Source organism: Petaurus breviceps, unplaced genomic scaffold (assembly GCF_028583685.1).
Source record: "Petaurus breviceps papuanus isolate PSGF00001 unplaced genomic scaffold, PetGlider_PUasm1.0 90681, whole genome shotgun sequence".
Classification (NCBI taxonomy): Eukaryota; Metazoa; Chordata; class Mammalia; order Diprotodontia; family Petauridae; genus Petaurus; species Petaurus breviceps.
Window position 1 is genome coordinate 2760549 of NW_027187307.1, and position 16940 is coordinate 2777488.

The window sequence follows — 16940 nt, forward strand, 5'->3', positions numbered from 1 at the left end:
ACTCAGGGTGCTTGGCCATGGAAATTCTCTTTCAGATCTCCGAAGAAAGAGTTACCTGGTTTGGGAGGGAAGCCGCTGCCCGGGCGGGGGCGCCTTGGGGAGATGTGCCTCGGAGCTCGGGGGACGCTAACTGTGGGATGGTCTCCTCCTCAGGTGTGAGTAGTTAGTCTATGGCGAGATGGACAGAGTAGCTCCAGCCGCCAGCAGACAAATCGCTCGGGGACCAGAGGCGCCTTGGAATTGTGCGGCCAGCTCCCGAGCAGGAGGGACATGGGCACCGCTAGTGATTTCCCCCCCCCCCCAGTTTTCTGAGGGCACCGGGATCTTGCCCTTGGAGCCCTCCCTCCCTGCCCCCGAGGATATTTCTGGGTTGTCTCTTCCCGCCACGGTACAAGGTGGGCGTAGGCTACGGGCGGCTGGCTTTTGTGTCCCCTGGCACAGTGCCAGGCATCGAGGTGCCACCGGAGTGCTGGTTGGCGTGAATCTATTGTTGGACAAGGGGCGTTTGGGTCACTCTTATTGCACTGGGCATGAATCGCACAAGAGCATGGACGGTCCTTGGGCTCTCCTGAACTCAAGCCCGAGGATGCGAAAGAGTTCTCTCCTCCTGCCACTGGCAGGAAGGGGGTGGACAGCTCTCCCCCACTCAGGTGCCCACAGACGTGGGCATCGCTAACTCTCCAACTCGACGTCCCCAGCTCGGACTCCCAGGTTCCGGAGACAGTCTCGGGCTTCTCGCATTTTCCTGGGCCTCCGTGGAAGATCCGAGAGCAGCGCGGGGTACCAGCCTCTCCCGAGGGCCAGCAGCCGGGACCAATAGCACCTCCCCGTCCCAGGCCCCACGCCCCCCGAACCAGTGAGTTTTCGCTCCACCCCTGCCCCCACCTCCCCCGTCCCCAGCCGTTTGACGTGACAGATCCGCAGCCCAATCCCATCTCTGGTCCCGGTTCCAAGCTGGGCTCCTGGCCCCCTCGGAGCCAATGGTCGTGACCGAGGAGGGGCGGAGGGGGGCGACGAGCGGCGGGGGGAGGGGAGGGGAGGAGCCGGAGCCGAGTAGGGGCCGGGCCGGAGCCAGCGCGGTGACTGGAAGCGGCTGAGCGGCGGCGGGCGGAGGCACAAGCGGCGGCGGCGGAGGTGCGGGAGGCAGCGCGGCACGGTGAGTCGTCCGTGCTGAGTTCGCGGCTGGCCCGGGCCTCGCTGGGGAGCGGCCCCCGCAGCGGGCGTCCGGCCGGGCACGAGCGGCGCTCTGTCCGGAGGGCGGGGCGGGCGCCCGGGGAAGGTGCGGGGAGCCGCTGCCGCAGTGTGGGGCTGCCGGGGGCCGGGCGGGGCGGGGGAGGCGGGCGGTGGCTCCCCGTGCGCCGGGGCTGCAGCCGCCGCCCCTGAGTAAGCACTTTTGTGGCGCCCGGCTCCCCGCCGCTCCCCGGAGGTGGCAGCCTCCTTCCTTTTTGGCGCTCCGGCCTCCCCCCCCCCCCCGGTGGCTGAGAGTGGGGGGCGGCGGGGGGCCCTTGGTGCATCCTTCCTGGCAGCCACCGGGATCCAGGAGCTGGAGGCGCCGTGGGGGGCATTGAAAAACTTGGGCAGCTCTAGTTACGGGGCAGTGGAGGCGTCTGGGAGCCTGTGTTTGGGGCTGGGGCGAGCCGCGCGGGGCCTTCTAAAAGGGATACACGCCCCTGGCTAATGGTCAGCGGACCGTCTGACTTCTCACCAAAATTTATTCCTCTTTCGCGCCAATCAAATACTCTCAAGTCTGAGAAACTTAACTCCGCCTTTTTAGCTGAGGATTGGGCTTAATGCCCAGCTCAAATAGTTAATAATGTGCCCTTTGCAAAGCCATTAGACCTTTCTGGGCCTCAGTTTCCTCTTCTGTAAAGTGACCAGGAGGGTCTAGATGCCGTCTGAGTTCCCCTTAAGCTGTGACATTCTATGACCTCCCTGTTTCCTTTAAGCTGTGATTCAGGGAATTTGCCTCTAGTTTCTTTTGGTGACCTGAAGCAGTCTTAGTCCCAGACCCTTCTCTTGAAAATAAAAGCTTAAAATCAGAGGATGAGCTTGAACATTGGCACTGGGTGGTGGCCCGTGGCCATCCACGCCTCACCCTTGCTTGTTTCTCTGTCTCCTCTTCCGGTTGGCTCAGCTTTTCATTGCCCCTGGTTTTGATTTTTCCTCCTGACTAGCCTTCCCTTTTTTCTGGAGTAGTGCCCTCTTCTCCTTCGAACTAGGCTGTTTTCATCTCTTCCTTAAATGCTAGATTTGAACTAGTTGCCCACAGGGAGGAGTGGGAACTTTTTTTTTTATGTATCCTGATTGATGATTTTTTGGGGGAGCGGTTTGGGGGTCTCTAAGTGGTCAGCTCTCTGTTCTAGGATTCTACTTTGAATCACAAAGTAGAAACAAAACTCTAAAACGATTTTCCCCAACTCAAAGGGGAAGTCAGTGTGAATCTGCCCAGTTCCCTGGGCTAGCTCAGGTGTAGAAGGCCAGTATTCAGAAGCTGCTTCTTGGGCTCCAACCTGATCTTGCCCAGATGACCTGGATATTTTCAATTTTGTTGCAACCTGGGGATTATATTAAAATTCTTTTTTTTAACGTTAAAATTCTGTTGTGGTGGGTTTACACATGAGCAGGAGAATTAAAAGAGAAAAGGAGCCTTAAGACCCATGCACATCCCTTTAGCATCAAATGTTATGTGGGTGAAACCCTAAACAAGGGAGGGACAAGGCAGAACGTGCTTTCAGTACAGTACTGCCCTGGCTATGTTTGGAAGATAGGGGTTTACTTTGGAATGCTTTGGTCATGAAAACTTGTGTTTCCCGTCTCTCTGACTAGCTGTGCCCCAGACCTGGGCTAACAGTCACATGTCATGGAAAGGGGACAAAAGGGATTAACCCTTACCTGAGTAACTGGAAATTGACAGCACTGTAGGGCCCTCTTGTGGAAATGAGTTAAGACCCTTCAAACGGTCATGGAAGAAAAGTCTTATTATCAGTAGGGCAGAAAGGTAGGGAAGTGGGTAGCTTAAAAAGGAAGAAAGCAGGTAGTTGTGTCCAAAGACACTCACCACCAGGTCTAGAGCTTTCTCCAGCCAGTGGTAGAGAGCCACCTAGTTGGGTGAAACTAAATAAAATCTTCAAGTGGACCGGTCTCAAGTCAGTGGCATGGTTTAATGAACTAATTTCCTCAATTTGACAGTTATCTTGTGATTGAGAGCTTTGAAAGGGACTTTGGACGTCATCTTGGCGAACTGCCTTAATTTACAGATGAGGAAACTGAGGGGCTGAGAGAGAAGCTAATCCTTGCACTTGGTTTATTTCTGGAGATAGCTCAAAGTTCTAGGGCATTTTGAACTTTGCTAAGTTCTTCCCGGCCCAACATGTTCTAAGCTGAGTCTCACAACAGCTCTGTGAGGAGTTCTATTATAAATAGGTAAAAACCAAGGATCAGATGGGTTAAGTGACTTGCCTACAGTCACGCTGTGGGCCAGGGGTAGGCTATGCAAAGTCACATAAAGAAGGAACAGCTGTAGAAAAGTCTACAAGGAGACCCTCTCAGAAGGTAACATGTCCAACTACCACAGCTGTAACCAGTGACACCTACAAGTACTACCCAGAGAGATGTGGCAAGTTATGTTTGCTCATTTCTAAAACTGATACAGCCAACTGAATAGTGCTTAGGCTACATTAGATGATGGGAACTGAAGACTCCAATCTTTAGTCAGCTGTCACCATTGAATTTGAATGGATGGATGGATGGGAATTGTAATTCCTAACTGGGGATAGAAAACTGGACTAGAGTTCACTCTACTGGGGCCATGTTGGGTACAGTGACCAACAGGGACGAAGGTACCAGGTCACATTTATCTTTTTCTAAGAAGGTTTAGAATTCGATTTTAAAGAGTGTTTTTACTGCTGTAACATCATTTATCTAGTGTACTGTCAGAAACCTAAAAGTTCATTTAGCCCCAAAGGTCCCAGGACCTGATCCCTTGTGGTTGGTTGCTAAAAAAGAGGATAGGCTTGGCGATAATGCCCAAGTGCTAAAGCCGTGATTTTGGTTGACCGCCATGTAGAGAGAAATCATCAGCCTGGAGCCTCCTTAACTGTTCCAGGAAGTTGCTGATAGCATATGCTTCTGAGCCTGTCATTGAACTCCCCCGTTGTATTGGAGCCTGTATAAATCTGGGTGCAAAGCTGTTTTCTCTTTCCATTATTTGATACAGAAGCCAAACTTTGATTGTATCCAGACGATTTCAGAATTAATGTCTGTATCAAACGTGGGGAAAAAAAGTAGCCTGCTGAAGGGAAGGTTAGAAGTATTTGTTACTTTCACTAATGAAGAAATCCTTTTTCTGGGTGGGAGGGAATCCAGAAAAGGAAAGTGTGGGCCTGGCTTAGGTGTCTGGGAGTTTGAGAGATGTCTGGTCTCAGCTCCGATGCTGGCTTGAGTGGAGGCTTTTTTTTCATCTGAGATGCTTTTTGGGAAGTCCATGGCTCCAACTGAAGGTGGATGACTTGTGTTTTTTGCCCATGAATTATTGCTTCAGAAAACAAAAGGGACAACTAGTTACTATGTTTCTGGGATGTTTACTTTCCTTAGTCCTCGGCAGGCGGCTGGCTCCTAGTGGAAAGGATTTGGGAAGAATGACTATCCCTTGTGGAGAAGGTGTCAGTGTAGACTGTATTTGGAAATCATCTGTAAGAACCACATTTTCCCTTCCCTTCCTTCTGGGCCCCACCCACAATCTGGTTTTCTTACAAGAACCTTTTGCCTTCACTTTTACTAACTTTGCCTCCCTTTGAATTAAAAGAGAGTTCACAGAGACTTGAGGCACCCCCCACACTCTATGCATCCAGTGTTGTAGGAATTAGGGTGCTATTCTGTGATCTAGGAAAGCTTGGGCAAGAAATTGGTTGCTTTTCTATTTAAATTTATGGTGATAAGGCTAAAGTGTCAGCTAGGTGGTGCAGTGGCTAGAGTGCCGGGATTGGAGTCAGGAAGACTCAACTTCCTGAGTTCACATCTGGCCTCAGATGCTTCCTAGCTGTGTGATCCTGGGCAAGTCACTTCCCCCTGTTTGCTTCAGTTTCCTCATGGGTGAAATGAGCTGGAGAAGGAAATGGCAAAGCACTCCAGTATCTCTGCCAAAGAATCCCAAATGGGGTCACAGAAGAATGGTCACACTGAACAAGAAGAAGGCTGAAGGTATGGATACTCCCAGGAATAGTGAGCCAATTATTTGGTTCATTTGGTTACTGTAAGGATTATGTAACTGCAAGTGATAGAGGTACCTATCATGCTAGTGAAGCCTTAATTACTTTTCCTGTGGACTGCTGGATTATTGTTCTCAAAGATCGTACAGGTTTGCAATTCTATCAGCCATGATTGAATGTATCTGTTTCTCCACAGCCTCACCAACATGGAATTTGGTTACATTTAATTATGGACTGCGTGTCTTCTGAGGGCCAGACAGTTAAGAGGGGTTTATTACCAGGCTGGTTTTGGTCATACCAGCATAAAAAATTTGTCTACTGAGTTGTTGAGTGATTTCAGTCTATGTCAGGAAAGGGAATATCCACACTAAGAAAATAATGAATGACCCTTGAATGATTGAAACATCAGAGGTACTTAGTTCAGGACATAGCCTGTGGCCTAGTAAACCTCTTGACGTTGTGTAATAAACAGAATTCTCTGATAAATTTAGGAAGTTTTCTTTGTGACCTGGAGGTAGTGCCATCTATTGGAAAAAGCCTGCATGCAAAGTCGAAGATGTATCTGAAAGCCCTGTGAGCCAGCTGCTGTTCTGAAGGAGGCCATTGAGGCTGCCCGCATCGCCATCTGGATTTGCCATTTTGTGAGCATGCCATCTGTTTTCTAAAGGATAAATGAGATCTATGCATGGTTTAGCTCCTCAGCAGACAGGTGCTATAGGAATCCAAAGTATATATCATGGGCCACCGTTGGCATTGCTACAAGGCTTCCAAAAGCTCCAGTAGAATCATCAAGCAGGACCAGCCAGAATTTGCCTTCTTTCTATGAGTTTTTCATATGCCTAGATCTCTTCTGTCTGCTCAGAAACCTTCAGCAGCTCCCTACTGTCTAGCAAGTAAGATTCTGGCATTCTAGGCCTCCCCTAGTCTGGCTCCCACTTCCCTTGCCAGCCATGTCTCATATTCTAGACTCTATGTCTTCTTGGCTCTGGCCAAACGGAGCCAACTTTGTCTCCTGCATGCATGTTATGTCTCCTTTGTCTCACTCATTTACTCTTCCATGTTCTGGAACCTGTTCTCAATGTCCTTCATCTGTTGGATTCCTATTCATCAGAAACCTGGCCCCCTTTGCACCTCTCCTCCCCCTCCCCCAACCATGTGGATAGCTTTCCTCTTCCAGTATCAGGGAGTCAATCTGAGGTGCTCTGATCACTTCACTATTGCACCAATTAGAAAGTGTGCAGCAGAATGGTGTCTTGGGGTCTTATCCTCCTTCTACGCTGTCTGCTCTTGGAGGGCATGCCCTGGGCCAGAGCTAAGCCTCATGTCTCCTCCAGTGCCTAACACAGTGCTCTGGGCTCAACTCAGGCTTCTGAAATGTTTACTGAGGATGCCTACTTGTCTGGCTTCTTCTCTTCTCTCCAGCTGCACATACGTGTCATATAAAGTCATGGGTTAAATTTAAGAAAATATTAAAGGAGATATATTGCCAGTGTAGAGTCTGTGTCACCCACTCCTGTGTCACCCCTAGTAATTTACACCTGGTTCTGCATGAGTGTTGCTTGGATTGGATGTGAATGTGAGTCTGAGCTAGAATGGTTCACCCAGACAGGGGTGAAAGGGAGCTGACATGTGGGCATGGGAAGGCCAGATAAACATAAAATGAGCAGTACGCCATCAAGAAGGCAGAACTGCAGGTGAAAAACCAAAGTGGACGGTTGAGATGAACTGATTTCCAAGGGCCTGTGACTATTTAGGGAACTACAATTCATTGTCAATATTTTTCCCATCTCAGCAAAGCAGGAGCATTGTCGTTCCTTAACCAGTCATGATAGAGAGGCCTGGCATTCGGGAGACAGACCTCAGTTCAAATCCTGCCCCCTGCCTTTGCTAGTTGTGTGACCATGGACCAAGTAAGTAACTCAGTCTCAAAGCCTCAGCTTTTCCATCCTATGTGTCACAAGGGCTTTGTCTACTACTCAGACATGCCGCTAGCTGGGTCTATGGTCATCATATCCAAGCTCCAGGTCTATAAAGTGCTGCCATGTGGTGGCATGAATGTGTTGGAACCTCATGGCCCCTTGTTAAGGTAAGTCCCATGAGGTTTTACAGATGAAGAATTGAATTCAGTGAGTTTAAGAGACTTATTCCCAGTAGCCAGGAAATGACAGGAAAAGGAAACAGACTGAGGTGCTCTTTCTCCAAAGGCCCACTTACCCTGGTTATTGCAACAGTTCTCCAAAGTGGCTTCCTGCTTCCAGCTTTTCTGGCCCAGTCCTCCTGGGTCACCAAAACCACCTGTGTCCCTTCTCTGCTTAAGAAACATGTATGGCCCCCTATCGCCTCTCAGAGAAAGTGTTTAGCTTTGAAAGCTGTTCACAGTCTGACTTATCTTTCCAGTTAGATTTCATGTGATTCTCCTTCACAAATTCTCCTTTCCAGCCAATCTGGCCCAGATGACATTCTTGTCTAACTCTTGCTTCTGTGTCTGCTCTGGAGGCTGGAATGCTTTCCCCCCCTCACCCTCGCCTCTTGGAATCCCTTCAAAGCTCAGCTCAGGTGGCCCTCCTATAGTTGTGCCTGGCACATGTCCAGCACCTGAAGCTCATAGCCTGATTCACCCAGAAATTAGGCACCCACACCTCCCCACACCCCCATTTTACATAGCATACATGTTTTCTATTTCATTTTTTCCCCCGCTTTCCAGAGAGTATCAGCTCTTGGAGGGCAGGGGCCATTCTTTGTATTCCTAGCATCTAGCCCAGTGTCCTGGCACACAGTAGGCATTAAATAAATAAATACTTGTTGAATTGAATTCTTCAGAATCTTTCACTGGCCCCACTGCTGCTCGAAACAACAAGGTAACCTGGGGGAAAGTATTCAGCATTGGCCACTGGATTTCGGAAAAGCTGCAGTTACTGCCTTTGATGTTATGCAAGGCCTTGGCGGTGTTTAAAGTAGAAATTGCTACTCCTCATGACCCCAAATGAATGACCAATCCTCCAGAAATGTCTCCCTTAAAGAAGAGAGGGGAGCTTTCTATACTCTTACTAAATTAAAATAGGTTTGGAAAAAGTCAGCATGCCGGAAATTGTTTGCTTGCCTTGGATTTAGTTAGCAGGTGTGGATGCAGGATGGAGTAGAATCTTAAAGGGTGTACAATTGGGGCATACAATCATAGGAAATGCTATTCACAGTCGGCTTGTGGGGAAGGAAGAGAAAGGTAGTTTGTTTTTAAATATGGTCTTTCGATTTCAGGGTGCTGGGATTTCAACTGAAGCATGTAAAACTTGTTTGTGCCCACAAAACTGTAGTGTAGTATAAAAACCCTTTTGAGCCTGGAGGAAATAACCTGACTAGGGATGTGTGGGTAATGGCTTGGGTCTCCCCATGCCAAGCTTTTCTCTGATTTTGACCTTGCTCAATATTCGGCTTTGGACTATTTTCTTCACGTTGTTCAGATTGGTTGGTTGTCCTTCATGCTTGAAGAGGCCCAAAATGGCATCACCATGTCAGGGTACAGTGTGTCCAACTGTGGCTCATCAGACCAATATGAGCTCTCTCCCCAAGAGAGGTCAGATAGAGATAGAACATTAGAGATAGCTCTAAATTTGAAGATGTCACATTTCTTTTGATCCGCTGCCATTCTGTTTGGCTTGTAGAGCGTGGTGCCTTCTTTGCTGGGCAGTCGTGTGCCAGGGTCTCCCTTGTCTCACAATCAAATCCAGAGTTTTTCAGAGAGACCTTGAGAGTGTCCTTGTATCACTTCTTCTGACCTCCATGTGAGCACTTGCCTTGTGTGAGTTCTCCATAAAATAGTATTTTAGGCAAACGTATATTTGGCATTTGAACTGTCCAGCCCATCAGAGCTGCTCTCTCTACAGTAGAGTTTGAATGCTTGGCAGCCAGTTCAGCCCGAGAGAGGACCTCAGTGTCCGGTACCTTATCTTGCCAGGTGATCTTCAGAATCTTCCTAAGACAATTCAAATGAGAGCGATTCATTTTCCTGGCCTGGCGCTGGGATGCTGCTGTCCAGGTTTCACAGGCATACAGCAATGAGGCCAGCACTATGGTCTGTAGACCTTCAGTTTGGTAGGCAGCCTAATCCCTCTTCTCTCCCACACTTTCCTTCGGAACCTCCCAAACACTGAGCTCGCTCTGCCAGTGTGTGTGTCAAGCTTGTCATCTTTGTGGACATCCCTGGAAAGTATACTGCCAAGGTAAGTGAACTTATCCACAGCTTTCAGAACTTCTCCATTTGTTGTAACCTATGGTTCCACGTATGGATGATGTGGTGCTGGTTGGTGGAGAATCTCTATTTTCTTGGTGTTAATCATCAGGCCAAAATTAGCACAAGTGGCAGAGAATCCATACTCTATTGCATCTTGGCCTCAGAGATTGCATTGAATGTACAATCACCTGTGAACAAAAATTCGGACACCAGCCTTCCCTCTGCCTGAGTCTTGGCTTGTAGCCTTTTCAAGTTAAATCATTTACTGTCAGTGTGGTAGTTGCTGTTGATGCTGTTTTCATCTTCATTGAAGGCATCCAACAGCATTGCTGAAATTATTCAGGAAATAGGTGAAGTTATTCACATAATGTAATTACAGAGGACCATTAGTAGTGGGGGAGAAATGATGACACTACATAGCTCATGACTGGGAAATCATGCTTAGGATGCAGCGCACCAAACTTGGACGCTTTAACCTTTTAGGTGAAATGCCATCTTCTCTATTGATTGGCTCCCCATCCCTGTACTGACTTAGACTACTTACTGGCCTCACCTGGCCCACAGCAGTCAAGCTATCTTTGGCTTACATTACCATCTTCTGGCTAGATCTGGCAGCCAATTAATTTAATATCTCCTAGAATCATGGGATTTAGTGCTAAGAGGGACCTCAGCGGTGACCTGATACAGGTCATCTGATCCAATCTCCTCATTTCACACAGAAGGAAACTGAGTCCCTTTTTGGGTGAAGAGTCACTCAGTCGCAGCCAGGCTTCTTCCACATCCCAGGGCCCTTTCCCCTTCTCTGTGTGCTATCTCCATACTGCACTGGCTGCCCTTCTCCTGCTGGTGGAGCACAGTCACACAGTTAATGTTCCTTCTGTTTTCGCCTGGGTTGTCTCTCCCATGATGACCTTCCCACCTTTGAGAAACCTCTCTTCTTTCTCTTTACCCCTTTTTTCTCCTTCTAGTTGGTTCTTGATGACTGTTTCACTGGGAACCCATAAGGCATTTGTGGTCTAACTGGGGGCCTGGCCTCTATCAAGGATGTATAATTTTATTTTATTTTTTTGTAAATACCGTAGTATTTTAGGGAGTTCAAACGTGACCTCAGACACTTAACACAAAAAACTAGCCATGTGACCTTGGGCAGGTCACTTAACCCCAATTGCCCTACCTATCCCCCTCCAAAAAAGAAAAGCAAAAAAAAAAAGGATTTTAATTTTTCCAATGACACGTAAAGATAGTTTTCAACATTTGTTTTTTTATAAGATTTGGAGTTCCAAATTATTTCTCCCTCCCTTCTCTTCCCAAGACGGCAAGTGATCTGATATAGGTTATACATGTGCAATCATGGAAACATATTTTCCTGTTAGGCAGGATGTATCATTTTAAAAGGATTATGTCATTCCCGTTCCTAAGAACTGATTGCTTTGTGAACTTTGTAAGTTGGAGACTCATTGTGTTGTCTCACTTCAAAGTGTATGGGCAGACGTCCATTTTTACCAACTACTTTTCAGTCTGCCAGGCTAAATGAATAATGCTGCTGCTTGGGTTTTTCAAGGCTTTGAAGATTTTTATAGCTTTAGAGACAGAATGGGCTTTAGGGGACCTCTGGGTCAACCTCCTCATTGTTTGGAGAAGTGAGGTGATATGCCCAAGGTCACAGGGATAGAATTGGGCTTTGAACTCAGTTTCCTTTTCCAGTGTTTCTCCTTTACACCTTGCAGTGGGAATTTGGTATTTGAAGGTATGTGCAGTGGGTGGGGATGGGGGGGGGGGAAGCTGGAGAAACAAGCTGGTATTCTACGGATAAAAGCAGTATCTTTCTAATGAAAGTTGGCAGCCTTCTTCTCAGATGGTAGTAGCTGGAAGGTCACAGCGATTGTTTCCTGGTTTACTGTGGCTGTGAACCACCGGAACCACCCAAGTTAGACCTAGCCCATAACCACATGCTTTGAAAAAGTAAAAACCAAAGCTTCATCCTCCCAGAAGAAAGACTGAGGGCTTTATTTAAAATCTTCTAATGGACCCAAACTTGGTAGCTGTTGGAGGTGCTCATTTTACAGGTGGTTTTAAACACAGATAAAATTTGTATCCAATGGTGTTTTCAAAGCCTGTGACCTTAGGGAAGTCACTTCTCTTTGGGCCTCAATTTCGTTGGCTATAAAGTAAGGGCAGTGAATGTTGATGCTTTTTAGTAAGAAGGTGATAGCATCTCCAAGAGGCCGTTCAGTGTAATCTAGTCCAGCCAGTTCTCCAGATGTTGCCAGCCCATAGCAGAGAGAATAAACCTAGTATCTCTGCCTGTCTCCCCTCCCACCCATATGGTAAAAAGCTAGAGTAACCTAAGGCATCAGTTAATTCAAAGTTCTCACGTTAAAAGAAGAGGAAAAGTGACTTGTCCAGTGGCCCACAGGCAGTAAAGAGCTGAGTTCCACCCTTGGCCCTCTGATTCCAAATCTGGGCCTCTGGCCAGTCTGTCCTGCTTCCTTGTTTGTTTCTGCTCCAACAGTCTCATTTTAAATTCCTTCTTAATTGTAGATAATATATTAGTAATATTTAAAGATTGGCATCTGTAAAAATATCAGTCAACCTGCAAGTTTTTGGACAATGTCCTTAAGTGAGAACATTCCAACTCTTTCCTCTGAGACAGCACAGTGAAGAGGAAGGAGCTGTGGAGACAGAGGACCTCTGCCTCTGAGGCCTTGGGCAAGTCACTCCTCTGTCTAGGCCTCCACTTATTTGTTTGGTTATTTTTCAGTCCTATCCAACTCTTGGCGACCCCATTTGGGGTTTTCTTGGCAGAAATCCTGGTGAAGTTTGCCATTTCCTTCTCCAGTTCATTTTACAGTTGAGGAAACTGAGGCAAATAGGTTTAAGAGACTTGCTAGTCACACAGGTTCTCAAAATGCCTTACATACATTTGGTCCTCTTAGTATCTTTGGGAGGCATTATCCCCATTTTTAGGTGAGGAAACTGAGGACGCATAACTAATAAATGTCAGAGGCGGGATTTGAATCCAGGTCTCCCCCATCTCGCAGTTCAGCTACACCATGAAAGTCTTGTAGGTCAACTTGAGCAATAGTCAATTAACATTTACAAAGTGCCTAATGTGTGCCAGGTTACGTGTGCTAAGCACTGGGAAAACAAAGAAAGGATTGTCCCCATCCTCCTGGATTTCCCAGTAAAAAGGGGGAGGGGCCCCAGGAGTGCTCAGCCTGTTCCCTGAAAAGTGTGATTCATCTATGAAGGGAGGCCTCCAAATCAGAATAGAGTGTCAAAGCTGAACCAGTCCATGCTGGACTTTCAGGTGATGAGCTTATCCTGGGCAAGGCCAGGGAAGCTTCTGGAAATGAAGAGCACCCTGAGTTGCCCACTGTATCACATTTTCCCCAAAGCTTTTTGCTTTTCCAGGGAGTCCCAAATGGGTTAACAAAGACCAGTACTTAAAAACAGCTCCCACCACCGCCACCACCACTCAACTGACCTTAAGACCTCAGTAGGATGCCACCAGCTTCTGTGATAAAAATGGTTCTGATACAGGCAGTGCTAATATGGCCAGCAGCATTTCTATAATGCTTTAAGGTTTGCTAAGCATGTTACAGATATTATCTCATTTGTTCCTCAGCAAAACCCCAGGCGGCAAATGTGCTATCCACAGTCAGTCCACAAGTGTTGATTGGGCACTTATTCTGGGCCAATTAATGGAGATACAAATATCACCAAAAAGAAAGAGTCCCTGCCCTCAAGGAGCTTACATTGGAATGGGGAAGACAACATATGAAGCTTTCAAAGAGGGGGAGACATGAAGGGGAAAGAAGAGAAATGGGCCATGGGGATATGATGGAGAAATCCAGAGAAGTGTAGCCTAGTAAGAACTGAAGGGATGGGCTAGAAACTGAGGCAGACAGAGGTCATGTGACTTGCCCAGATCACATAGCTAGACAGGGTCGAAGACCTGATTTCTACTGGGGTCTTCTTGACTCCATTGTTCTATCTCCTGTGCCATTGTATGGAAGCATGTTTATATTGGAATAATGCATACTAGGTAAGGGAAACAAGATGTGAGGAAAACTTTGGTCACTAGTTTCTAGCACCCTAGGCTTAGATCTCAGAGGGACCCAAGAGGTCAGCTAGAGTTAGGGTCCTTTATTTACAGTCGAGGAAGCCAAATCCTAAGGAGAAGTGAATTAGGGCCAGAGCATTTCAGTGCTCAATGGCAGCTTGGCTATCCACAAGGCTTACCTAGTTGGGACCTTAGAAATCAGCTCGGCCAATCCTCTCATTTATTCAAATAAAAAAAAAGATGGAGGCTTTAAAAGATGGAAGTGCTTTAAACTCAGAGCTGGCCAGAGATGGAAGGGATGATAGAGGTCTGGAAAGGAAAGGAGAAGGAACTCGCCTGGCGTCACATAGCAAGTGGACAGATTTTATAACTATGATTTTTTAATGTCACTGAAACTCTAAGTGTGCATGTTTTCATGCTCAATAAGTTGTTTTCTTAACATAGAGATACTTTTCTGCTTCCATCTCATGAAGTAAGCCATACTTTTATAGCTATATGTACTCAAATCCAAAGTCAGAGTAACTCAAATTTATTTTTGTTTTTTTGCTTTTTGGAGGGCAACTGGGGTTAAATGACTTGCCCAAGGTCACATGGCTAGTTTTTGTGTTAAGTGCCTGAGGCCGAATTTGAACTCAGGTCCTCCTGACTCCAGGGCTGGTGCTCTATTCACTGTGCCACCTAGCTGCCCCCAGAGAAACTCAAATTTAAACATTGTTATTTCCTAGCAATAATTATTTCATCTTCAAAAAAAGAGGCAGAGAATGACCTAATTGTACTTAAATAGCCTGTTGCTTGGCCTTTAAATGGAGGTCAGCAGACACCAGGGAGAATAAATAGCCCTTTGGCAAGGAAAGGAGCCACACCCGACTTAGTTTTGACAAAAATAAAATTCTTTCCAGCCCTACCACATTGTGGATGGTGTGCATGCCATGTCCTTCTCCAGGAGTTGGGTCAGCAGCTGTATGGCACGGCAAATGCTTGGGAGCCTATGGATGAGGCACCCCTGGTCTTGGGGCTGCCTTGAATCAGATGTTATGCTCAGTGAGAGCTGATTCATACGGAAAATGGCAAGTAACTGCAGGTATGACCTTAAAGGGCAGGAGAAGTTGAATTGCATGTTGCCACAGCCCTGCTTCCCCAGGGCATGTGGGCATGTTATGGCAGAACTGGCTTTTGTGCCTTTTGGAAGGAGAGGGTCCTTTTCCACTTAAACACCAAAAACAATTCCTTCCATGGACCCTGGGAGTTGGAGAATGGAGTATGTGTGTGAGCCTCTCTGATCAAGGCCTGTGATGGGTAAGCAGGAGCTTAGCTAGGAAAAACCTGAAGGTGGATGATGGCCAGATAGGGAGAACTGAGCAAGGCAATCTCATTGGCTTGTCAGTGACCTAAGCAGAGAGTGGAGTAGTAACTCCCAATGGAGGAAGATCTGAATTCACTAGACTAGCAGAAGTTATTGAGAAAGCCTGGAGTTTCTTTCTATTGTAGCTTTTAAATCCTCTTTTTCAGAGATTAGCTTTCCCCTAGAGCCACGATTGGGCCTTTCTACTTCCAGGGTTCATAGATCTAGTGTTGGAAGGAAGCTTAGAGACCATCTAGTTTAACCCCCCCCCCCCACCCAATTATAGAGGTAAAGAAACTGAGGCAGAGACTTAAGTGACTTAATTCAATGTTCTTTCTACTGCACCACACTGCTGATAGTCATTTAGCTCTTGATCTATGACTAGCCCATTCTGCATTTTTTTCTAAGAGCCTAATGAATACTATAAAATATATACAGAGGAACTTCTTGGCTACTTTCAAGGATCTCTGAGCTCTTCCATGTGGGTCTTCCCTCCCAGCCTTTGTCTTGTGTCCACAGAAGGGAAGTCAAGGAGGGGTGGAGCCAAGATGGCTTCCAGAAGCTCTGGCTTCCACCTTCCCCAATCCATGTAAAAAGGGAGTCTAAACAAACTTTGGAACTGCAGAACCCACAAAATGACACAGAGAAGCTAACCTCCTGCTGAGGACAGCCCGGCAGGCCAGCAGGAATGAAGCAAAGCACTCTGGGAGCCGAGCCCATCCCCACACCACCGAGTCCTGACCACGCACTGGCCAGAGGGACTCCAGATCAGCAGTAGCTGTGGCCGTTTCCAGATTTATCAACACATAGATTTGAAGGACAAAGTGAGAGGTCAGTGCAGTCTGGACTTTGGGACCCAGTAAGTGGGAGTGCCTGGCTTTTACCCCCAGGGCGAGAAGCCGCTGAGACGCTGGCACAGCCAGCCAGCACCACGTGGCAGCTTCAGCTCCTGGCCTGCAAAGTGTAGGGGGACCAAGCGCCAGTCTGAGGGGTAACTGCTCTTGCTTTAACCTGCTTGGATCTGGATTGCAGTCTAGGGTGTAGGTCCTGGCATGTGTGTCCAGCTTGCCAGAGCGTGTGGAGACCTCAGAGAGGGCACCCATCAAATACCTCCCGCAGCTGAGAAAACCCCAGCGTTTGGGACGAAAGCTCCCCTGTCTGGTGGCAGAGTCCTACTGTGGCAAAAAGCCCAGGGGTCAAGTGACTGAGGGGCAACATGACCCGGCAAAGGAAACAAGCAGACAGAAGATTCCAACATTAGACTCCTATTTTGGGGACAAAAAGGAGCAAAGCATGGAACAGGAGGAAGACAGTGAAGTCAGAACTCCTGCACCAAAAGCTTCAAAGGAAAATACGAGCTGGTTACAGGCCATAGAGGACCTTAAGAAGCAGATAAAAGAAGTGGAGGAAAAATTGGGAAGAGAAATGATGCAAGAAAATTATGAAATGAGAGTCAACAGCCTGACTGAGGAAAATAACACCTTGAAAAATAGACTGACTCAAATGGCAAAAGAGGCTCAAAAAGGCAATGAGGAGAAGAATGCCTTAAAAAGCCAAATTTTCCAGATGGAAAAAGAATCTTAAAAGCTCAATGAGGAGAATCATTGCTTCAGAATTAGATTGGAGCAAATGGAAGCTAATGACTTTATGAGAAATCAAGATGCTGTTAAACAGATCCAAACAAATGAAAGAATAGAAGGCAATGTGAAGTGTCTCATGGGAAAAACCACTGACCTGGAAAATAGATCCAGGAGAGAGAATTTAAAAATTATTGGACTACCTGAAAGCCATGACCAAAGTAAGAACCAAGAAATCATCCTCCAGGAAGTTCTCAAAGAAAACTGCCCTGAAGTTTTAGTACCAGAGGGCAAAATAGAGGTTGAAAGAATCCACCAATAACCTCCTGAAAAGGATCCCAAAAAGAAAACTCCTAGGAATATTATAGCCAGGTTCTGGAATTCCCAGATTAAGGAGAGAATATTACAAGCAGCCAGGAAGAAACAATTTGAATATTATGGAAATGCAATCAGGATAACCCAGGATCTGGCAGCTTCTATACTGAGGGATCAAAGGGCTTGGAATATGATATTCTGGAGG

General features: G+C 47.1%; 1 protein-coding gene across 2 annotated transcripts in view; it reads left to right on the forward strand.

Annotated features, from left to right (window-relative positions):
• Positions 1-1021: 1021 nt before the first annotated feature.
• PLS3 (plastin 3) overlaps positions 1022-16940 on the forward strand; it is a 102361-nt gene continuing 86442 nt past the window's right edge. For both annotated transcript variants that reach the window (XM_069065212.1, XM_069065211.1), the window contains exon 1: positions 1022-1156. The gene's annotated coding sequence lies outside the window, so the exon portion shown is untranslated. The remainder of the gene's footprint in view (positions 1157-16940) is intronic.